This window comes from Marmota marmota, unplaced genomic scaffold (assembly GCF_001458135.2).
Source record: "Marmota marmota marmota unplaced genomic scaffold, marMar, whole genome shotgun sequence".
Classification (NCBI taxonomy): Eukaryota; Metazoa; Chordata; class Mammalia; order Rodentia; family Sciuridae; genus Marmota; species Marmota marmota.
This window is the reverse complement of record NW_026000139.1, coordinates 641,255-666,615: the sequence shown is the minus strand read 5'-3', so window position 1 is coordinate 666,615 and position 25,361 is coordinate 641,255. Positions and strand designations below refer to the sequence as shown.

General features: G+C 47.5%; 1 protein-coding gene across 1 annotated transcript in view; it reads right to left on the bottom strand.

Annotated features, from left to right (window-relative positions):
- Positions 1 to 25,348, bottom strand: part of Pxn (paxillin) — a 46,202-nt gene extending 20,854 nt beyond the window's left edge. Inside the window, exon 1 of the mRNA XM_048785701.1 lies at positions 24,576 to 25,348. The gene's annotated coding sequence lies outside the window, so the exon portion shown is untranslated. The remainder of the gene's footprint in view (positions 1 to 24,575) is intronic.
- Between the last annotated feature and the right edge of the window lie 13 nt (positions 25,349 to 25,361).

Below are 25,361 nucleotides of genomic sequence, written 5' to 3'. Positions count from 1 at the left end.
TTACACAGCACCACAAAGCCCCGACTGTCTGCACATAAAGCTACCCCTGTCCATACTGCAGATTTGGCTGCACTGGTGGCCGTGGGGGCTGGGACAGTCATAGAGCTTTTTATATACCCTTCTGGTATCCCACCCGCCTGGAAGTGTGGTACAGTGAAAAGAACGAGCATCCCAGGAGAGGCAGATGGCTTCAAATCCACCATTCGCTCGCCTGATGAGAGCTGACTTGACCATTCCAGGCTTTAGTTTATTCAAACACCTCACAGAGCACGTGGTGAGTAATAGATGAAAAAGTATGATGGCTGGGGATAAAATAAATGTGAGCCTCCCACTCTGACACAGAGGAGACACTCAGTAAATAAATCCACATCACTGATTTTCATCTCCCTGAGGACGGGAGGGGGAGGAGTTGGAGCCAGGGACTGTGGCCAGGGATCCTGGGAGCTGTGACAGGTCGTCACCAGCTCAGGCCTTCTTGCTGAGCAAACCACTGACCTCACCCCTCTGTGCCTGGGGTTCATTCCAAGTCCTTCTCAGAGAACATCAGTTGAGCCCAGAAGCCTCCAACTTGCTGCCTAGCAAGGGCAGAGGCAAGACAGAGAAGCTGCAGGGCTTCAGCACTCGCCCTCCCGGGAAGGCACAGCTCCCCAAGAGCCCATAGCTTAGAACCCAGAATGGAGACAATAGAAGAAGCTGCCCAAGCCCCACAGAAGCTCCCAGGGGAACAGGCCCAGGAGAAAGAAGCCTTTGCCTCTGCCAAGGAGTTCTGAACCCAGCAGCATGTCACAGAGGAAGCAAAGACAGGGCAATGGGGCAGAAAGAAGTTCAGGAGGAGGGACAGAGGGCAAAAGGGAAATAACCCTCCCTCCGTGGGCATCCACTAGGAGCCCCGCCTCATGACACCATTTCACAGATGAGGAACAGAGGCCCAGAGCTGAGGCGTGCACCCTCCAGGCAGGCAGCGTTCCCACAAGGACAGCTCTGCCTATCTACAAAGTCCATCCCAGGACACCCCACAAACAGAGGAGGAGCTGCACAGCAGCTGTCCCTCATTCTGCTGTCGGCACTCCCCACTTCCACAGCATCAGTCCCCTAAGCCCCTGGAGGAATCCAAGAAAGTGAGCCACTGTGTAGACACCACAGTGTCTCCTTCCCTCTCCTCTTCCTCACCTTCCGCCCCAGGCAAGGTTCTGAGCTACTGATAGTCCCTAGGGATGGCACAGGGAATGCAAGAATTCAGAAGAGGCAGAAAGACTCCCCATTCCAGCTAGACTTTCTGCTGTACCAGGCTGTCATGCAGGAGCATTTCCTTCCTGCACTCTAGGCACGGTGCTTCTGCTGCCATCTGAGTACCTTGATGCCAGACGGGGCTGCCTCAGGCACTGATGTGTGGTCTCAAAGAGGTAGCTCAAGAAGCATCGGGAGACAGGACTCCACTGTACACACCAAACCAGCCAACTGAAAGCGAGATAGAAGCACCTGGCCTGGACTCCCCAAGCCACAGAGAACCTAGATATTCCTCCAGTGGGCAACCCAGGGCCTCCCCCAAGCACTTACTCTACAGAGCAAAAAAAGCAAGCGGTTCCAGGTTTCTTCCACTGTGAATGCTGTTCCTGCCTGCCCCGCGTCTCAGGCCTAGAGGATGGCAGTCAACACAAGCACACTGGGGAAACAGGCCTGAGCTGAGGGCTATTCTTGGCCCCTGATTCTCAAGTCTGATGCATAGTCCATCAGTCATGAGATGTGCCACCACCCACCCTTGACTAATAATCATCAAACATTGACACGTGCAACTGATTTGCTTTTACTTTGAGAAAGTCAACTGAAGTGGGTTCAAGATGACTCCATGACTGTCAGCCCCACCCACGTATTCCAATGAGCTTTCTTGAGAGAAAACTGGCGAGTGTGCAGAACCCTGAACACACCCCAGGAGTCATTCATAGGATTGAAAACACTATTTCAGATGGTCAGGAGCTCTGAAAAGAAGAGGGGGGAAGGAAAAGAGCCAGCCAGCCAGCTGCCCCCTGGGTGCACTCCCAGTTGACCCTCAATGACACTTTGGCTTCCCTAGAAGCCATTTATACCATTCAGCCCTGGATCTTTTTGGTCTCACAAGATTTGGAAGCCATCTGCTACTTTCAGGGCTCCAAGAAATGCTGGAGCCCCTTGACAGCTGGTGTCACTACAGACAGTTGTCACCTCCTGAATAAGGTCCCATCCCACGCACAGAAGTTCTAAGTCATCTCAGTCCCCCACCCCCCCCCATGCTTCCCAAACTTGCTCATAGGTAGCAGGCCTGACCCAATATGAGGTCCTAGTGGGATGATGGCACTGATCTACAAAGAAGGATACCTCCAGCCAGTGTCCTGAAGAGGGCAAGGCCAATTTAGCTGGAAGCTGGGATCCTTGCTGACTTCTGCACTGGGAAATCTGCCTCTTCCTGGACAGGGAGGAAGCAGATTGAAGCTGAAGAGTCACACTGGAAAACCACAATTGGAATAGGGAAAACAGATTTTCCTGAAACAAAACACACCCAGGAATCTCTGGGGTCTCATTTTGGTACAGCACTCATATGTAGGGACATCAATATACAGGGAAGGACACAGTGGGAACAGAACCAAAATAAAACCCTGAAGTCAGCCTGCAACAAGCCCACCAAACCCAGAGCTGAGACCTCAAGTCAAATAGTCCCCAGACCTCATGCTTGAACTGAGCAAAGGAGTCTGTGCCCTGGGGCTCAAGAGGCAGAGAAGGTTCTAGGACTTCCACCTGGCTTGGCATGTCCAATCCAGCTGGCTACACCAGGAGATAGACTGGGGCCAGGATGGGAGGGATCCACTCCACTCCTGATTTGGATTTTATCTCAGGAGACACTCAGGAGCTCTGGGGAACCAATCCAGCAGAGCCAAGACAGATGGCAACAGCAGCGTCTGACTGTAATACCTAGAAACAGCGCACAGGAAGTCACCAATGTACACATATGGAGCATTCCAAAAGTTGTTTGGAAGTTGGATTTTGAATTGTAGAGAATGTCTTCTAACAGAAGCAACACTGAGGACAGATCAGGGCCACTGTTCAGGTAGACCATTCACACCACTAGACCCATGTGCTGGATTTTGCCATGTTTGTAAGGATTTCTCTCTCACTGAGGTATGAAGCAGAAGGGTCACTCTGAGGAAGGGCCAGGCCACATAAATCTGGAGCACTTGAACCCACAGTTCCTGCTCTGTGCCATCCATAGGGGCACAGCTGTCCTAGTTGCTCCTGGGTTAGACTTCCCAAGGACAGATTAGATAAGAAATGTTCTGCTTCTGGTCCTTCACAACTATATGCAAATCAAGAAGTCTCATGTTTAAATAGGTATCCTCTGGCGGAACAAAACTCAGCTGGGGCTGCCACATCTCCACCCATCTTCACTTCCAGACAGGAAATGGTCACATCAGCAAGTGCCTATCCCACAACTACCCTTTTTGATGCAACTTGTTTCTGCTTTTTAAAGTGTAGAAGTTTGGGGGCTGGGGTTGTAGCTCAGTGGTAGAGCGCCTCCCTGGCACATGTGAAACACTGGGTTCAAACCTTAGCACCACGTAAAAATAAATATAATAAAAGTATTGTGTCCATCTAGAACTAAAAAAATATATTTTAAAATTCTCACTTAAAAATTAATAAACAAAGTGTAGAAGTTTGGGTGTGGTGGCGCATGTCTGTAATCCCAGCAACCCAAAAGGCTGAGGCAGGAGGATTGAAAACTTGAGGCCAGCGCCAGTAACTTGGCAAGACCCTCCCTGTCTCAAAATAAAAATAAAGTGTAGAAGTTTCTGTCCTCTTCCACCCCTCCCTGGTGTGCTCCAAACTATGCCTACCTCTATGGATATCATCCCTTGGTGAGAGGTGCCTGGCCCCACATCTGAGAGGTCAGAGCCAGGCTATTGAGAACTGTCAAATCTCCCTGACTATGAACAAGGACTTCTATTTCCACATGAAAGAGATGAATTTCAAACCGAGGCACAAACAGAAGCCACAACACTTAGTGTCCAGTCCCTCTGAGTAAAAATCCCAGGGACTATGCTATCCTTAGAGTGAAGGGCAGCTCAATGTAGGGTAACAGACAGCAGGAAATCCCTGGCCTTTGGAGCAGGAAAAACAGGAGCCCAAGGAGCTGGTGGGTGGGCAGAGCAGAGCTTGAAGCCTAAGCCCAGACTGCTCCAACTGACAGAGTCTGGAATGTAGTCCTGCTGCCCAACACTACAGTTTCTCTCTTCTCTGGGCCTGCTTGTCTTTTTCGTGAAATAGGAATCATAAATGCCTAAGGGCTGGGCTAAAAAGTCTTCAAGACCTCTTTGAGAAATAAACTCTTTGACTATTCTCCTTCTGGAAAGGATTCTAGAAGGAGCAGAGCCTGGGGAAGGGAGCAAAGGGAGGCAGAGACCCTAGTCTGAAGCCTGCAGGTGAAACTCCTGACTGATGTGTTTGTACTTTTTAAGAAAGCTGAGTTAATCTGAAGAAACTGAGAGACTTCACGTGAAAACCAAGAATCCTAGCTCCTTTGGAGGAGCCAAAAGAGCTGGCAATACAGATGGTCCCTGACAGTGATTTCACTTAAAGTTTTTCAACTTTCCAATGATAGGAAAGCAGTACACACTCAGCAAAAAACACACTTCAGATTTTAAATTTTGATCTCTTCCTAGGCTGGTTACATGTGGTACCATATGCTTTGGAGATGACTGGCCAGTGACAATGAGCCACACTATGACAAGGGGGAATAACTGACACTCTACTGTGTACTGTGTTGCTAAGCAACAATGTTCAGCAGGTTATGTGTATTAAGCCTGGAATTTTTGGCCAGGCACACCTATAATCCCTGTAACTCAGAAAGCTAAGGCAGGAGGATCACGAGTTCAAAGCCAGTCTAGGCAACTTAAGCAACACCCTGTCTCAAAATAAAAAACATATAGAGCTTGGGGTGTAGCTCAGTGGAAGAGCACCCCTGGGTTCAATCCCCAGGACTGAAGAGAAGGGGAGTACATTTTCAACTTAAAATATTTTCAACTTATGATGCATTTATTGGGATGTAACCCCAACAGAAGTCGAGACACCCTCCACTGGTCTACTTTCCTTCAGGGTAATTATTAATAATGGCTGCCTTCTCTGGATGCAGCATGAAATCTAGTTCTTTTTCCTTTTTTTGCCTACTTCCTCCATTCACATCACCTGCTCAGCCTCAGCAGGTATATGAGTTTACAACAAATGTAGCATGGGTTTTGTTGCTCAACAACTTAGGTTCAAGTCCCAGCTCTACCACTTGCTAGCACAACACCTCTGAGCTCTTTCCTCATCTGTTGACTGTTTATTAGCGGCCCCTTATATCATGGCAATTATGGGATTCCCAAACCTCACTCAACCCATCTGGAAGAACAAGTAAGATAACGACAAGCAGGTCTGGAATATCAAAAGCATACAATCCAGATAGAGCATATTGCCTGCCTCTCCAGGCGAGGCCAGGTGACAGATGGGAGTTGAGTGTTCCACCCACAAAGCTGACATCACTGACTGCCCCACCTGAGCAGGTATGAGAGTGCCCAGTACTAGAAACCATGAGCAACGGCAGCGAGGGGACTCTGAAAGGTATCAGCTGGGCAACTCAATTCTCCCACACTGCCCCAGCTCCACTTGTGAAGACACTGGGACCAGACCATTGGTGTCTATTACAAGGAGTCTGGTTAAAAACGTGAGAGGCTTTCAGGACCCAACCAAAACTTCAATCTCTCTCCCTGGCTTCAAAGTCATCTCCAAGTCCAAAGGGTTGCCAAGTGGGAGTTTCCAGAGGCCCCTATGCTCAGGGTGTAGGGAGCTCGGAGTACAAGACCAACACAAAGAAAGGTACTGCTCATCTTCCCAGGAGTCTGGCCCAAAGGCCAACCTCTCAGCCCCACAGCACTCCCAACAAACAGCTCCCAACAACGCAGGGTTCAGCCTATGGAGAGCCATCGACATGCCTGAGTGTCAGGCATGAGGAGTACCCACCTGCACCTGGCCTGGCACTCCCGCCTTCATCTGCTGACTCAGTTTAGCTCCCCACCCCAGAGCAAAAAAATTCCCTATTCTCCTTTCTTCCCTTTCCATCTCAAAGAAGGAGAAGAGCCCCCCAGGAAAGGAGTTAAATCTTACACTAGAGGTCTGAACCTGGCATCCCTGGATGACTTTTGGGGGATCAGTGAACTACCTGAAATGACACATAAAAAATATTGTGTGTGCATACCTATTACATTACTCTGGGAAGGGGGCTTCCTATAGTGACAGTCCAAAGGGAATGGGAATCCACAAGGGGAAACCACTGCCCTGGATCAGAGCTAACAGTGCCAGCCCTGTCCCTTGGAACTCACTGCTTGGTCCTTTCAAGACAAGTCTGATCATCTGGGGCTGAAGCTGCCTCATCTTCACTTCAATCCCAAGTGACTGGAATTTCCAGAATGGATCTGTCTGCTCAATGGCCCAGGTAGCAAGCACTCCACTCCAGCAAGTCCACCAAAGTTCAGGAAGCACAAGTCCTTCCATCCCTCTCTCTGGAGGCTGCCTCACCTTTAATGGTGGCCCCACTGATGTCCACGAACACATGTCAAGCACAGGGAAGACAAAGATACAGCGTCTGTCCCCAAGGCAGGCACACTAAATACTGGGAGACTATCAAGGTAGGAAGCACAAAGGGGTCAGTAGAGGACTTGAGGGAAATGGAAGGAAGGGCTTTTCAGGCAAAGGTGAGAAACAGCCTAGGAAACAGCCTAAAGAGAGGGGAGTGAAGCTCAGAGTGCAAGTCCCAGCTTGATGGAGGGCAGTTGAGGGCCCAGGGCCTGCTGGAGCCTGGACTTACAAGGACAATCCACAGAGGGCAGTCAGCAAGGGAATGCAAGACCAGGCCTGCCTTTTACATCACTCAGACAGCCAGTGTGTGCAGAGAGGGAGGGAAGGGAGGGAGGCAGGGCTCAGCTGGAGGAATACCAAGAGTTGCAATGTTCTAAATGCAACAAGGTAAAACCAATGAGACCCGATAACTGAGTGAATGTGGAGCAAGAGGGAGGAGTACAGGATGTCTCCCACATTTGTTTCCTGCAGGAGGATGGAACAGCCACCAGATGAGACAAGGAAGACTGGAGGGGAGCAGGGCCCAGGGGAAGAAGGTCCATGGGAGGGGTCAGAGTGAGGAAGACAGCAAGGACAGAAGTCAGAGTCAGATCAAGGACAGGAAAACCCACAGGGCAACCTGAGGGGGGCCCAAAGGCCTTTCTTCACCTGGCCTGAATCTTCACCTGAATCTCTCAGGGGACCAGGAAGAGCAAATTGCAAAATGACATGGTGTTCACTCTGGTTGCCCCTCTCTTGAAAATATGTCATTCTGCAAGCCTTGGGGAAAGTTCCAGAGGATGCACGTGGCCTGCTCCAGAAATGCTCAGCGTACTCAGGAATGCCAGGGCTCCCACCCACCCTCCGCCCCTCCCAACTACTCTGAAGCCAGCCTCGGTACCTACACACAAAACTAGCCCTATCTGACAGTCCTTCTCCAGGAAGAGAGGAGAAAGGCCGAGTACATTATCAGAGGAGCCAGGTCCTTCCTGCCACATGAGCGCACAGTTCACCGCTGGGGCCAATAGCCCAGGGCACAATCTCAGGCCCCAAGTTCTCATGGAAATGCCCTTCAGAACTGGCTTAGGGCCCCAGTCCAGCTGAGCTGAAAGACTTTACACACTGGAGGATAAGAGATGCACCAAAGTCCTAGCCCCATCTAAACTGCCATAACAAAGGTCATTCTACGGAGGAAGCAAAGACCAATGACTACCCTTGGCTTTATGGTCCAGGCTGTTTGAGTCACTTGAAAAATCCAATTAGGAAGAAGCAGGGTATGAAATCACAGCATGCACATATACACATGTATACATGTATGCCTCCTACCTCTAAGCCTCTCCCAAAACTACTGTCTTCTTTAGCAGGCTGAGTTCTTACTTATTCATTGAAACTCATATAGCTCAGTTTCTCTTCTGTAACACAAAGGGCCTACTTTGCCTTCCTAAAAAAAAAAAAGAAAGAAAGAAAGAAAGCCAAATCCCAGCTACTCAGCAGGTTAAAGTAAGAGGATTACAAGTTTGAGGCCAACCTCAGCAATTTAGCAAGGTCCCTGGCAACTTAGTGGGACTGTGTCTCAAAAAAAAAAATAATAATAATAAGGAGGGCTCGGGATGTGGCTCAGTGGCAGAGCACTTGCCTAGCAGGTACAAAGCCCTGGGTTTAATCCCCAGTACCGCAAAAATAAAACAGAAAAAAAGGAAATGTGTTCCTTTTATGCTGGGGGGCCCAAATCTTGGTACCATTTCCTCCAGGAAGTCTTTCCTGAACCTCATTCCCCACACAGAACTTGAGGCCCTTCTCCTTTGAGTTCCCAGATCATCATGCACTTCCAAACTGGTATCAACTGTATGCCAAACTGGTAGGAACTGCCTGCCACAGCACTAACCAGTCCACCAAGGGCAGGGAGCAATGCTTGTCTTCATCTCCCAAAGCCTAGCACAGAATAGGTGCTCCATGTAACGAATAAATGAATTGACGACTGCTCCCAAGCCATCTGGCTGCAGAGGTCTGCCTCCCTGCTTCAGTTCCTGCCGCCTCCTGGTCCTCCATGAGCACTCAGTACAGGCAAAGCACAAAGCAGGAGAGTAACACAGACCATATGGCCTGGGTCTTCCTTCTCTTCCATCCCAGGAAATGTCCCATTTACTGTGATCTAGTTACCACCTCCCCCTCCAACCAGCACCACCCCTACTCCTAAAAAAAAAAAAAAAAAGAAATCAAAGGAATACTACACAAGACTTTGTGGCCAGAGTGCAGTCCCTTGTGGGCACTTAAGGTTTAAACTCGCTGTGTGGCCTGCCTGGCTTCCTTTGTGGTGGGGGAGGGGAACTATGAGGTGGGTTCAATGCATAGGAATGAGGGGATGGGAGGGAATGTGGGCACCAGGCAGAGTCAGGGGCTGGCACTGGGCAGCACCTTGGCTTGGTACTCAAGAAGGAAGAGGGGGGCATTACCAAGTGACAGGACAAGAAGGAAGAGAGAGTGGCAGCCCCAGCATCCTGGGGATGTGGTCACACCTCTCCCCATGGAGCAGAGGACGCAGAAGATGTGAGCTGGAATGTGCAGAATCTGTGAAACCTGCACTGCTGGAATATGTTAGCAACACCCACCATGGGCTCTGCAGCCCAGAGACGCTGATAGCATCCCTGATTATCATGACTGCATCTGAACCACAAAATGTGCACAGATTAGTGAGGCTCAGGGGGGGCTCCATGGGCAGGGAAGCTAGCCAAGGAAGAAGATACATTTTTACAAGAACTATCACAAAGGAGAAGAGGAAAAAGTAATGTCACTCCAACATTTCTGTTAATTTCTTTAGACATTTTATTGTTCCTATTCATTTATTTTTTAATTATTTATTTTGGGGTGCTGGGGATTGAACTCAGGTCCTCATATATGCTAAACACATTCTACCACAGAACTACACCCCCAGACTTTTTTTTTTTAACTTTCTTTTCTTTCTTGCTTTGACATGAGGTCTTACTATGTTAAGTTACCCAAGGTGTTCCCAAATTCCTGGGCTCCTACCTTAGCATCCCCAATAGTTGGGACTATAAGTGTATGCTACTGTACACAGCATACTTTAATTTCTTTAGACTTCAAAACACTCTTTGTGGCTGGGGTTGTGGCTCAGTAGTAGAGTGCTTGCTTGGAACATGCAAGGGCCTGGGTTCGATCCTCAGCACCACATTAAAAAAAATAAAATAAAATATTGTGTCCAACTACAACTAAAAAAAAATATTAAAAAAGTCCTTTTACAAAGGAATAAAAAAATGCAAGACAGTAAATTTGAAGATAAATATAAAAGGTAAATAGAAAGTGAGATTTGTTATACATGTAGAAGTAAAACTTACGACAACAACAATACAAAAGAGGAAGGAAAAATGGAAATTTACTATTATGACGTTCTTATATGTGAAATGGTATAATACGATTTGAAGGGAGGCTGTGATAAATTAAACCTACAAACTAAGAGCAACCACTAAAATAATTAAATAAATGAAATAAACAGTTAAATAAGCTAAGAGAGTAGGTAAAATGGAATCCTGAAAAATACCCAATGAATCCAAAAGAAGCCAGGAAAGAAGGAAAAACTACAGATGGCACAAACGGAAAACAAATGGCAAGATGGTAGACCTAGCTGGGCATGGTGGCACTCGCCTTGGGAGGCTGAGGCTGGAGGATCACAAGTTCAAAGCCAGCCTCAGCAACTTTGTGAAACCTTGTCTCAAAATAAAAAATAAAAATGGCTGGGGATGTAGCTCAGTGGGAGAGCACCCCTGGGTTCAATCCCAAGTACTACAAAAAATAAATAAAAATTAAAAAAAAAAAAAAACTTTTTAAATGTCAAAGTGACCTCTTGAGGAAGAGGAAGGGCAGCTGCTGCAGAGCTCCAGGCTAGCCTCGCCTGTTCCTGATTCTCAACTGGTTTGCTCTCATCCAGAAACAAGCTGGTCAGGAAGCCATGTCACAGCCAAGGCTTTGGAAAGCACCATGGAACCACAGGTAGCAAGGCACAGAACAGGAATTACTCTGCAGCTTTAAGGCAAGAGCCCTGGAGAATGTGCGAGCTGATTTGATCAGAAGTGCAAAGAAAAAAGAATTTCCAAGTGAGAATCACTTGAGTGAGAGTCACCAGAAGAAAACTGTGGTAATGGTTCTAAGACACGGGATTGTTTCCAGATGAGGATCCGCAAGCAACTCACTGACATGCGAATCCTCCCAAGATTGTTGAACAGATTATGCCCATCTGGGTTGATCCAGGAGTCCAGGCTGAAGTCACCACTGCAGATGCACCAATCAACTATTTTATCAAATTGAATATCAGGAAGGGAGGAAGGGAAGGAAGAAGAGATGAAGAGAAGGAAGGGAAAGGAAAGTTAAATTTAAGTGTTTTTGTTAATAACAGACCAGGTAAACTTCCAGAGAGGAATGTTATCAGACGTAAAGAAGACCGTTTCATAATGGTGCGCGCCTGTAATCCTAGCAACTCAGGAGGCTGATGCAAGAGGAGCACAAATCCAAGGCCAGTCTCAGCAATTTAGTGAGGCCCTAATCAAATTAGCAAGACCCTGTTTCAAAATAAAATATTTTTAAAAAATAGCTGGGGATAGGCTCAATGCACCCTGGGTTCAACCCAGTATCAAAAAAAAAAGAACTGGAGATGGAGCACTTGCCTAGCATGCACAAGGCCCTAGGTTCAATCCCCAGGACTAAAAGAAAAAAGAGAAAGAGAATTTTCTACACAATGAACATGTATAACATAACATTAATCGGTTTAAAAAAAAGATACTAAAAGGAATGTGAATGTAATTAGTTCTTTTTTTTTTTTTTTTTTTAGAGAGAGAGAGAGAGAGAATTTTAATATTTATTTTCTAGTTTTCGGCAGACACAACATCTTTGTTTGTATGTGGTGCTGAGGATCGAACCCGGGCCGCATGCATGCCAGGCGAGCGCGCTACCGCTTGAGCCACATCCCCAGCCCGAATGTAATTAGTTCTTTAAAAGACACATATTTATAACAATGTAAAAAAAGAACTTTAAAAATAATGGGGAGTTTTTCCAAAGGCCAAATGTAGGCTGGGGAAATAGCCCGGTTGGTAGAGTGCTTGCCTTGCATGCATAAGGCCCTGGGTTCAATCCTCAGCACCACAAACAAAGGCCAAACATTCTCTCTGATGAGTGGATGCTGATCCACAATGTGGGGCAGGAGACTGTGAGTGATTGGGCAAAGAGAAGGGAGGAGAGAGGCAGGGACATGGGGGCAGGAAACATGGTGGTCTGAGATGGACATCATTACCCTAGGTACATGTATGAGGCACATACAGTGCAATGCTACATCATGCTACATAGTGTACAACCAGAGAAATAAAAGTTGTGCTGCTTGTGTACAATGAATCAAAATGCATTCTGCTGACATATATATCTAATTAGAATAAATAAATAAATTTTTTAAATGTGGGGAGTGGGCTGGGGTTATGGCTCAGCAGTAGAGCACTCAGCACATGCGAGGCCACATAAAATAAATAAATAAAGGTATTGTGTCCAAGTACAACTAAAAAATAAATATTAAAAAAATAGTGGGGAGTTTTTTATTGTTTTTGAAAATTTCAATTTTCAAAACTGATTTTTTAATTTTCAAAAAAAATTGAAATTGGTATTCAAATAAGTATGTGTATATAAATATTTATTGAAGCATTTTTCGCAATAGCCAAGAGGTAGAACACAATCCAAATGTCCATCAACAGATGAATGAATAAACAAATTGTGATATAAATATACAATGGAATATTATTCAGCCATAAAAATGAACGAAGTATTGATGCACCCTACCACTTGGATAACCTCAAAAACATGCTCAGGGCTGGGGTTGTGGCTTAGTGATTAGGCACTTGCCTAGCATGTGTGAGGCAATATGTTCAATCCTCAGCACCACATAAAAATAAATAAATAAAGGTATTTTAAAAAAAAAAAAATTCTGAGTGAAAGAAGCCAGACTCAAGAGGACGCTTATTGTAGGATTACATTTCTATGAAATGTCCAAAACAGGCAAATCTATACTGACAGAAAGTAGAGTAATGGCTGGCAAGAGCTGAGGGAGATGGAAGGAAAAGGACTACTTAATAGGTATAAGGTCTCCTCTGAGGGTGATAAAAATGCTCTGGAACCAGACAGAGGTAGCTGCAAAAAGTGTGAATACACTAATGCCACTGAATTATAAACTTCAAAATGGTTGATTTTACACTATGTATATTTTGCCTTGGTTAAAGAAATAACAAAACAATAACAATGAAGGGTTTGCACTTGATATGCATGTCAATATATTTAAAAATATATAGAAAATGGTTGGGAAAGATACACAACAAACAAACTACTAACAATAGTTACCCCCAATGTGGGAAGAAGAAAGAGATTTCACTTCTGTACATTCCTTTCATAGCAACTTGTATCTTTTTAACCTAAATGACATGAGAGCAGTATAGTGGCTCGTGTCCATGATCCCAGCAACTCTGGAGGCTGAGGCAGGAGGATTCCAAATTCAAAGTCAGCCTCAGCCACTCTGCGAAACCCTGTACCAAAATTTAAAAAATTAAAGGGCTGGGAATGTGGCCCAGTGGTTAAACCCCTTTGGGTTCAACCCCCAGTACCAAAAAAATAAAAAATAAAAAGACATGAGAAAGGTAATGGGGGTACTGAGATGCTGAGTTCTAGAGAGGACCCCAAACATTCCAGAAAAGGAAGAAAGCCCAGGCCTGATCTGCAACCAAGTACTTTCTCCCTGAGCCCAAAATATATCCATCTGTAAAACAAGAGGTTGAACTTGACAAGTGCTTTTCAAAGTTCTTACACTTTTATTTAAAGCCACAAAAAGCCCTTTTGCAACTGTAGTCTTAGATGGAAGCCCAAAATGAAAACAGACCAAAAAAGAAGTGAGCAGAGCTCTGACAGAGAAGGTGATGGCCCAAGACCCCCAGTCACAGGAACGAATGGCGCCCTAGGCTCCTCCCAGTTCTGAATGTACAGAAAGGTCATGTTGACTGATCCAACCAACAGAATATTCAAAGAAAAGTCTCACAGTCAGTCAAAACAGAGAGGGGAGAAAGGACAGAGCCAGGACAATGTCCAAAGGAGCTATCAACGATGTCTTCAATATCCAGCCACTAGCAAACCACGCGTCCCCTAGAGGGTAGATGGACAGTGACACCCTGGCCCCATGCTTGCTTTGCCCGAGGTCAGGCAGAGAGCAGCTGTCTCCTGGTCAGTGTTCCTGCCACTCCCGGGGCAACAAACAGGATGTTTGGAAACAGATGACCACAAGTGACCACAGGCAGCCATGACAACAACCTCCAGGTGATGCTCCGCTTTTTCTCTGACTTGTTTCTGGCTTGTTTCCGGCTTGACTGTCTCGGCAAACCAAGCAAAATGACTACACGTGCTGACTTCCAAGAGAGGGAAGGGGCGGGAATTCTTGGAAAGTTCAGGGGAAGAGGCCAGCTGAGGTGGTGAGGCAGAGAGAAGAGAAGGCTACAGCTATCCAACAGCTACCTCCCCACAAAGACACAGCTGATTCCAAGGGTGAAGAAACCACAGATCTACTCCTGGGGACAGAGGACTCTCCAAGACAGGCAGAGTGAGACCAAGCAAGCTCAGGAGGGCAGCTGGGGTGGGTCTCTGAGGAACAAATACAGTGTTCCAGGCTTCATGGCTGCTCCTTCACACCCACCCCCAGAAGCCAGCCCAACCCACTGTCCCGAAGTGCATGAGAGACAAGAAATCACCGCAGCTGGCCAGTGGAGCCAGGAATCCACAGGGGACACGAAGTCCAGAGAAAACCAAGTGCAGGCCACTGGACACTCCCATTCCCACCTAAGGAAGAGGAATGCTCCTGGAAACGGAGACAGGAAAAGGCTGGCCAGCACTCTCGGAGCCAAGCCAAACCCTCAGAGAAGCCAGGGAGACCCACCTGCTCTAAAGGGCATGGAGTCTCCAGGCCAGCTTCTATCTAATGGCTGTGCTTGCTCACTAGATACCTGCCACAGTTCACAGAAAACCAAACTCCATTTTTCTATAACACTAGGAGCCTCAGTGGCCAGCTCACCCTGGGAGGTTTTATGGATGTCACAGGATGTCCTAAGAGTGCTAGGAGAAGCCCGGGGCTGATATGAAAGAAGATCCCCAAGCAGCTCACTGTGATAGCTCTCAAGTATTAGCATTAGATGAGCAATCAGTATCAATCAAGCCGCTAAACAACCTCCTCCCCCTACCACTTCCTCCTCAAAGCCACCAAAGAGGCTCAGGGGAAATGAAATGTCACAAAACCCAAACCTAACCTAATACCACCAGCACCCGGGTTAGACCATTTCACCTTCAGATCAGAGCCCCAAACATTCTCTAACCCACAGGGCCACAAAGTGTCCTATTACATTGTTTCAGAAAATAACCAAAGTCAAATTCCTGCCCTAAGCAGTGGAATGGCCAAGCGTACACACACATGCATTAAGGGACCACCCCCAAGGCCACAAAAAAACAGGGCCAGCAGACATATGAAGTGGAAGTTTGAATAATGGGGGTGACACTGAAAGCTGAACCCATGGAGTAGTGAGTGTCTAGATGATTCCAAAAACAAATGCTAATCATTACCATGTATGGAGCACTTTGAAAGTATTTCAGGAAATGCACCCGTTTCATAAATGAAGGGACCAAGGTTCAGAGTGTAAAGTGACCTGCTGAGGTCACTCAGAGAGCAAGTGGCAGCATCCATACTGACCAAGGTATGGCTGATAGCAGAGCCTGGGTTCTGCCTGTGGCATCAGGCTGCCTCCCCACTGGGCATTAGGAGGATTTTCCCCTCAGATTCTCCAGACCGGAGGAAGCGGTTTGCTGGAAGTTTGGAATTACAATGGGTGTCCTCACTTCATACCCATTTAATCATCAACCACCATCAAATATTTATCAAGCAACCACAGAGAGAACAGAGCAGTACTTGGTGGTTAGGAATAGTTGAAAGGAGGTTAAGATTCCTGTCCTCAAGGAGCTTACAGGGCAGAGGGGACACAAAGGAAGCCCACTTCACAGAGGTCTGTCAAGCTATATCTACCCGAGAGGATCAACCCATTGGCTGGTCTCACTCAGGAAAGAAAAGCCTTCGGAAAAAAGGTGGTTTCATGGGTGGGGCTGAGGCTCAGTGGTAGAGCGCTTGCCTATCATGTGCTGGGTTCAATTCTCAGCACATCGAAAAATAAATAAATAAAATAAAGTCATTATGTCTAACTACAGCTAAAAATATTTTTTTAAAAAAAAGGTGGTTTCAGGGCTAGGGGTAAAGCTCAGTTGGTAGAAACAGAAGGTCCTGGGTTCAATCCCCAGCACCAAAAAAAAGGTAGTTTCACCAAGTTTTTAAGGAAAGATGACATGAGGAGACAGAAGAGGGGAAGGATGCTAGTTTCTGCCCCTTGGACAAATATCCAGCACTCAAGCTCTATGCATGGTATGGCCAGAAGTCAAATCTGAGTGAAGAGAATACAGTTCAAGAAACCCCTAGATTTGGTAGCTGTGTTTATTTTAAATTTGGGCGGGGGGGGGAAGAAGAACCCTCCCAAAGCAGGGCCAGGTAGGCATATGTAGGAGGGGAGTTGGGTCCAGAAAGAGACAAACAGGAGGGCTGGGGCTAAGGAGGGTCAACCAGTGGTATAATAGGGATGTGCATCCAGTGTAGCCAAGCCAGATTTTTCAAAAGAAATGATATATATTTTGAGATGTGATCTCCTATTGCTCTAAATATTGGCAACTGATTAGGAATATTTTAAATACCAGGAAGGCCAAACACAGGTCTTCGGATCAAATCCAACCTGAGTTTCCTATCTCTGTCACAGGGTTTCCAGTATGAAAAAACAAAAAGAAACTGGGTCTGGTGCCAAAAGACCTAGGTTCAAGTTCTTGCATCATTATCTGTGTTGATAATGATGGGTGTGTCCCCTTCCCCTAACTCCTCTGAGCTTCAGTTTAGCTTCCTCATTTGTAAAAAACTGCCACCTACCTTAAAGGGTTATGATTAAGTACATGAAAGTGTTCCCTCAACCTTAAAGGGACACATACATGTCACCATTTAATACAGGCCAGGAGGAGAGAGGGGGCCATGATGGCGATATCAGACAATAGATGAGGCCTCCAAGAGAGTAGAAAGGAAATGAGTTGGGTCCATGCTGAGGAGCAGAACGGAAGAATCTAGACAATAGAAGCCACGTCAGGGGTGGAAATAGAAATTTGGGAGTTGGCAGTACACAAGTTATAAAAGAGGTCATGCAAGTAGATAATCGGACTTAGATACCTAGGGAAAAACAGGAGTCCAGAGAAATCAGAATCACCCAAAGATATCAGAGAAGCATTAATTAAAAAAAAAAAATGTGGAAAGGAAAAAAAATCGGAAAAGAAGGCAGAAAAGTTCTGTGGAGAAAGTTAAAGGGAGGGGCTGGGGATGTGGCTCAAGCGGTACCGCGCTTGCCTGGCATGTGTGTGGCCCGGGTTCGATCCTCAGCACCACATACAAAACAAAGATGTTGTGTCCGCCGAAAACTAAAAAATAAATATTAAAAATTCTCTCTCTCTCTCTCCCTCACTCTCTCTTTAAAAAAAAAAAAAAAGAAAAAAGAAAAAGAAAGTTAAAGGGAGGGGAAAATACGGCCACTAAAGAGTGAGATGTGTGTCAGAAAGTGTGGAAGAATGGGCCAGGCTGTGTTGAAAATAGAAAAAGTAGTGAAGTAAAGAAGTGAGGAAGGAAGAAAGATAAAAAGAAGAAACCAGAAGAACAAGGGGGGGTCCAGGCAGGACCTTCAGATAGAAACCAGGAGGTAGCATAGGTCACAGACAGCTACGCTGATGGCAGATGGGTGGGGGAGAGAAGGGAATGTGGCGGTGGGGTAAAAAGTGAGTGAGCAAAGAGACCTGAGGGTCTCACTAGTGTGTGTGAAGCACCTCCATGCTCCTCACTCCCTCGGCCTCCCAGCGTCCCAGAAGGCAGGCACTGGGCCCATTTTACAGCCTACTTCCAATATGGTTTAGGTTTTGTTGGAAGAGGCCGAAGTCTCCATAGCACATTCAAAAGACACACAGGGGCTGGGGATTGAAGCTTGGTGTGAGAGCGCATGCCTTACATGTGCAAGGCCTTGGGTTCCATCCCCAGCAACACACACACACACACACACACACACACGCACGCACACGCACATGCACATGCCCAAATGAAATCAAGGAGCCTGAAGCTCCTTGAGCTGCACTAGGAAGGACTCCCCGGAGGCTTCTGCCCACCTTGCTCAGCTCACCCAGCGACCTACAATTCAAAACAGCTGGAAATGTGTGCCCTGCGCTCCCCAACAAGAAAACAGAACAGAACATGGCTGTTTCTGCCAAGCGGAGTTCTGAATAAGCTGCATTCCATTTCATTAAAACAATTACCTGAGCCCCAGCCAAGAATTACATAAAGCTTCCTCCCAGCACCTCCCCTCCCCCCATAAAACACACATCATGCTGCTCTTCACACAGGCTGAGTAAGGCCCTGATACACGCTCCCAGACCCCATGATTCCCCCCAGGTGTCCAGCCTCTGTCTGCATCCTTCCAGGCTGACAAATGTGAGGCTCACAGAAGACCTTCCCATGAAGCACTCCCCTCCCAAGGGCCTGCTGGCAGCCCAAAATGTTTCTAGTAAGCACCAGGCCCTCAGTTCTGCCTTTGAGCCTTGGGGGCCACTGGTGCCAGACTCCAACTATTTCCCTAAAACAGATGGGAGGCTCAAGTGGCCAGTTTTGAGTCAACTCAAACTAGAAAAGAGGGATGTAGGGAGTGGAGATTCCAGGAGAGCGAGCCTGAAGGCTAGAGAACTGGATGGGCCAGATCTGAGCTGCAAGCAAGAGTCGCCCACAGGCTAGTGGTGTTCCTTGGACATAGATAAGAGATTCATGATGTGAAGCAAAAGGCATCTTCTCTCCTCCCCCAGGGCTCCAGCTGCCCAAAGACTGTTTGTGCATTTGTAAAGGCTTCCGGTGCATCCCACCAGCCCAAACAATACCTTCCAACTCCAACCCAAAATCAGCATCTCTCTTGCCCTGACCCTGGTCTGATTAATGTCACTATACTCAAAGTAACTACTGAACTGACTCCACACTAAAGGAAATGTACTGTCTCTCTGGTCCTATCATTTCTTCTGCATAGGTCACAGCACTGTGCACCCACCTCTCCAGCTGACAGTCAGTAGTCACTGTCACTTGAGGCCTCTCTGGCCCCCGTTTCAGCTCACTGTTCTGTTGACCACCTGTGCAGTACCAGGAAGCTAAGAGTCACTCCGGCCAACCACAGGTGGACACAGGCCAGCTCTCTGGGCCCAGCAACGCAGAGCCCACCATGGAAAAGCAGGATTTATTACTTTTTTCAATGACTTTTTATCAGGAAAATGTCTAAACATACAGAGAAGTTAAAAACTATTACAAAGAACACCCTTGTACTTTCAGCTTAGATTCCACTATTAACACTTTGCCATCTTGTGTAAATCTCTCTATACACACACACAACTCATCCTCCATATTCACAGGTTCCACATCTGGAGACTCAACCAATAGAGCACTAAAAATACTCAGGGGTGGGGGCGACTGCATCTGAACTGAACACATACATTTTTCCCCTTGTCATTATTCCCTAAACAATACAGTATAACAACTAATGACATAGCATTTACATTTATATCTAGAGATGATTCAAAGTGGACAGGCACCATGGCACATATCTCTAATCCAAGCAACTCTGGAGGCTGAGGCAGGAGAAACACAAGTTCCAGGGCAACCTCAGCAATGAAAAGAACTGGGGTTCAATCCCCACTTCCAAAAAAAGAGAAAGGAAGTATACAGAGGATGTGCGTAGGTAATATGTAAATACTATGACATTTTATATAAGAGACTTGAGCATCCAAGGATATTGGTATATGAGGGGGGTCCTGGAACTGATCCCCTGCAGATACCAAGGGATGCCTGTATGTATGTGTGTGCACATGTGAGCATGTATTTTCTTTTACTACGTTACTTAAAACTACATTGCAGACAACTTGACATTTCACTCTTAAATACTTTAGCACGTACCTAACAATATTCTCCCATAAAACCACAATACCACAATCACACAAGAAATAAGCATTAAAAGACCATCTTTAAGGGAAGACTTGGCCACTGAGGCTCTGCTAGGCCTGGCCAACCACACATTCTGCCTGCCATTGGCCCAGCGTCCAAGGCCTCCCTGGAGAGGGCAGCTCTGAGCCCCACTGGTTGGGCAATCAGTTAGTTAGCTGGAAGATTTACCAGGATAAGAATGCACACTGAGGCCAGATGTGAGACAGTGATTGGAGGCTTCAGGAGGAGACAAACCTGACCTCCCATTTTAGTAAATTGCTTTTTCAACATTCCTGAGAAAACTCAATTTCCTAATTCTTCTCCTCCCTCCTTCCCTCCCACAAGACATCCTCCATTCTCCATCCTGACATGTTCAACATCTTCCTCTGCTGGAAACAAGATGATGGCTCCAAGCGGTAGTGAATGTATGTACATCTGAACAAAGGCAAAGAGAGTATCTGTGTGGGAGAGGCAGGAACCGGGGGGACAAGAAGACTTCTGATTCCCAACCAGAAGTGGTGGGCGAGGGGTCTAAGAGGAGTGACCCAGCCTCTCCCAGAAGCTGTGCTTTAAGCCCATAGCTGTGTCTCAAGGGTGAGAGGTGCCTGGACAGGCAGAATGGGGTCCTACGCTAATCAGGAGACTACCACCAGCACCCTCTGTCCCATCCTGAGCGTGGTGTCCCCAAGAAAGGACAAAGGAGAGGGAGGATACCACAGATAACAGGAGGACAAAAGTGGAGAGACTGAACAGAGAATGAGGAGTATGAGAAACAGAAAAGATTTTTGGTGTCCCAGAAATGGAAAGCAATCAAATCAATAGGACAAAGATTAAATATGGTAGCATGAAAAGAACTATAAAGAATAGTTGGTTATAAGTTTGATTCTGCAGACAAGCTGAATTCAAATCCTAGCCCTGCCTCTCACTAGAACTTGGGCAGGTGGCCTTCCTTCCCGGCTCCTTAGTTTCCTCCTCTGTAAAATGAGTACTACTGTCACTACTAATACTAAAATTAACAGAACCTGCCCCATACAACTGACATGATTCAATGTGACAGTCCCCAGCACAGTGCCTACACATAATAAGAAATAAATAAAATTTTTGGAAGCTCGCTTTCTCTCTTTCTAACCCCCTCTCCCTCTTCCTCCCCCTTTCCCCCCTCCCTCTCTCTCTGCTTCCTGGTTGTCATGAGCTGAGAAGCTTCCATCTGCCATGCCCTTGTACCATGCTATTCTGCCTCACCTCAAGTCCAGAGCAATGGAAAGTGCCAATCACAGACAGAGACCTCTGAAACAGCGAAACAAAATAAACCTTTCTTCCTCTAAAAAAAATTATAGAAAAGAGTTATTCTGTAAACACTGTAAAAAAAGAAAAGTATAAAGCTGGGCATAGTAGTACACACCTATAATCCCAACTGCTCAGAAGGGTGAAGCAGGAAGATGGCAAGTTCAAAGCCAGCCTGGGCAACTTAGACACTATCTCAAAATAAAAAGGGTTGGAGATGTAGCTCAGCAGTAGAGCACCCCAGGGTTCAATCCTGAGGACGAGGAAGGAAAGGAAAGCAAAAGAAAAGAAAGAAATGGAAAGGATGGGTCAGGCACAGGGTATACACCTATAATCCCAACACTCAGGAAGCTGAGGCCAGAAAATTACTGGAGTCCAGGAGTTCAAGACCAGCAAAATAGCAAGACTCCATCTCAAAAAATAAAAGTATTCTATAGATATTTATTTTATTAATGAAAGCACTAAGATTAGGACAACCCATGGAAAGGCTGGTATGAAGCTGGGAAGAATGTCTTTCAACATCTCTGGCCTAGGAACATGGTAAAGACCAGAGAGAAGATTCAAAGGCCAAAATCTATGTGCTTTGAATAAATGGGGGAGAGAGGTACCCAGAGCCTCAGCTGTAACTCTGGCCCTCCATGAGGCCCTCTGGTCAAGGATCCACCTAACCTGTCTAATTCATGGCCATCACTAGGGAACAGGAAAAGGAATACTGAGATATTCCCTCAGAAGACCTTGACCCCCATACTAATGGAGCTGAGGCCCCCTAGGGCACTAACCTCTCCACTCCATATCTGAAAGGGCACCTGCTTAAGAATCAAACACACCAGGGTTTGAATCCCAGCTTGGTCTCTCACTAGCATCCAGCTGAGGAAGCACCCACCAGGAGGGTACCATCACTCCATAAGCAAATGCTGCCTCTGCCATAGGCCAAGCAGCTGGGTGCCCTGACCCTGGCCTAACACACAGAGGCATCACAGACTGGCAAGCCCAAAGTACAGACTTTCCATGGAAACAGGGAGGTTCCAAAGCCCGGAATGCCCTAGGCAACTCCCCTGCCCCCCTAGCACTGCCCCCAAGGACAATGAGGCACTGTTTTCCAAAGGGTCAAAACTGCTGAGAAGCTGAGAGAAGACATGTCCAGATTCCAGCAGCAACGGGGCACTGCCAACAGCTGGCTGTCCTGTCCTCCCCCCACCACCCCGCTAGTGAATGGGAGGCAAAACTATCAAGTCCTGAACTGGACCCACCCTTTGCCATACATGCCATTTCCTAGGGATGCCCACAGGGCAGAAATTTTCAAGATAACTATTGAGTAGTCAGCAGGCCTTGTGGCTCATCCCCTGGCTGGTCACTGGCACCTACTGCCTTATGATTAAGATTACCAGATCTGGAACTGGATCAGCCTGGATTCAAACCCCTGCCCCACCACTGAACTTCCCTGAGCTCAGGTTTCTGCATTTGGAAAGCAGAGATAAAGCACCTCCCTCTTGCACAGTTGTAACAGACCTTGAAAAGTTCTAAGTATGTTGCTTTTCTCCCCTAGAGCACACATGATCATGGTTAGGCCACAGCAGGGGTCACACACTGTCCCCCCTCTCCCCGTTCATTAGGAATGAGAACAAGGTGGGAGAGAGGAGTCGGGGCAGAAAACATAATCAGAGCACATCGCAGTGTTGTGGGAACTCTGTCCAGGAAACTTCGGCCAAACCAGCATCTAAACAGTAATGAGAAAAGCCACCAAGCAGCCACCCAGCAGCCCGAAGTGGAGAGAACACACAGAGAAGGGCAGGACATGCTGTGTTTATGTTTTTCTGCCCAAAGAGCTATAAATTTGTAACTTATTAAACAGCACATGGTGATTCTGTCACCAGCCACTATGGGGAGGGGAAGAGTTCTCCATTTTTTTTTTAAGACCAGAAAACAAAGTCACAAAGAGGGCTGTGCTCCCCGTAATCCTGCCACAGGACAGACCAATGTAAACTCTCACCTGTGTTAAGGACCAAGAGACTCACAGCTGAGAGCACTCTCAGAAGCAAAATAAAAACAAGAGGCCTGGCCTTTGTGTCTACCCTAACTAAAGAAAACAGCTGACAGGCAGTGTCCAGAGCAACCATCCAGACAGCTGACGGGGCCTAGGCTCAGAGGCAAATTCCTCTCCCCTCCTGTACACCCCATTCCTCCCACCCCAGGCTCCAGTCAGCCAGGCGTGGCTGGCCCCCTGGGAACACAGGCCAAGGAAGTCTGACAGCCCAGATCCAAGCAACTGGAGAGTCTGGTGGACAGGGGGAAGGGGGAGCAGCGCAGAAATCACAGGTGGCAGCCGTTGCCCACTGCAACCCCTCTTCAAGAGCCTACTGGCCCCCGCCCCAAGAAGAAATGTTTCTTGGTACACAAGAGCTGTAGATCAAGGAGCTAAGGAAGGGACTTCCACTCCTGCTTTTGCCATTTCATGACTGTGTAACCTGAGGTGGGAGAATCAGCCTTTGTCCCAATTTTTTCCATTTGTAAAGACAGGTAGTCATGATGGTAATGGCCTCAGAGAGATCTCCCAAAAAGATTGTGAGGATGGGACAAATCCAGGTATAGAGAAGTACTCCATAAATAGCAAGTTTCAATTCCTACAATCCTCTATGCCAGTACACTCTCTTTCTTTCAGAGACTAACTCAGTTTCCTGGCCCTAAATGGAAGACCGTCAGAAGACAGGAATTCCGGACTTTGCGAACTCTACAAAGACTTTCTCAGTCCTTCAAACAGCCAGGGGACTGTCCAGAAGCAACAGAACCCCACCAGCATGTTAGAAACTGTAACTCTGCTCCCTAGTTCCCACTGGGAAAGCAATAAGACCTTCAGATCCTGATTCAAAGCACATCCCCAGCCTCCATTCAGCTTAGTTATTTTTATGTGAACAAAAATACCTGCCTGGAATCCATGCCAACCTTGAGTACATTGGAAAAATGGGTGCCAAGCCTGACCCAAAAGCAGAACTATGCTTGGCAACCATTGCACTCTGCAAAACAGGCAGGACCTTACACCTCCCTCAGCTCCAGGACCTCTTAGGGGATCCCTGACCTCGCAAGGAAGCTACAGGGAAACAGTCGAGTCCAATGCATACAAACAGCAAGTCTTAACTTAGTGCCCTGTGCTGCATGGGAAAGCCCCATCAGTCCTATCTGATGAATCTGCTCCTCGGAGCTTGGGACAGAAGAGGCATCAGTGGTCACACAAGCCACCACACAGTCCATAGAGGGAAGACAAGGGTCTTACAGAGAAGAAACCTTCCCCTCGCCTCACCTCTGCATCTCCGAAGGGAGAGACAGACATTGAATCTTCCTGTCTGGGATTCATGCCGCTCAAGGCTTTCCTAGAACCCTGGCACCAACTCCCTTGGGTTTACAGTTGGCTTCCAGGAGATATTTTCTTTCCCCTGTCCTAATCAAGACTGGGCTGAAAAGAGCAACCTCAGATCTCCAATAACATGAAAACAGTAAAACTCTGTTCTGGGCGTCCTGTCCTCCTTACCTGCGTAGCTCCAGCAGCACCTGATGCTAGGAGTGGGGGACCCTGCCAGCCAGGACACGTTCGCGATGGTACACCTTGCGACCCACTTCCCACCTCATTCCTCTGGCATTTCACCGGGGCCTGGGGAGGGGTCATGACTCCCCATCTTGCCCCTCTAAGGTGGGGCGGTCTGTGATTGGACAGCTGGTCCCTACAGGGAAATGGACCACTACTGGATCCATGAAACCTTGTGACCAGACTGAGGTGGGGGCTTAGTGGTTAGGAGAGTAGACTGGGAAACTTGTCATTGCATTGGGGGTGTGGTCATGCATTGCTCATCTCTAGTTGATGAATCCGACTTGTACAATGAAACTGGTGGGCTCGGAGGGACTATGCCTGAAGCTGGGGACGGCCCTGGAAGGAGTGAAAGCGGATCCCAGAAATGCGAGACCAGCCCATGACATTGGGCAGCTGTCCCTAGGGATGGGCAGGGGATACCTGCGGTGGGGGTGGGGAGCAGTCTGCATAGTGAGGGTCCCGCACCTGAGAAGGCAGCCTGGCCCAGGGAGCGGGTCCCCTGCCTGAGGAGGACCGAGTGGGTCCCCGCGGGGTGAGCTGGTACCTGGGTCGTATCTGGGACATGGGGACGGGTCGCCGAGGTTGGGGGTCCGGAGATGGGCCGTCCCCAGGTGAGGGGCGACTGCTGAGAGGACCCCGGTGGGATTGGCCTGGCCCAGGACTCAGGCCCAGCTCGGGATCCGGCCTCGCGGAACCCCGGCCAGCAGGGACTGGAGCCGGGTGTGGGCC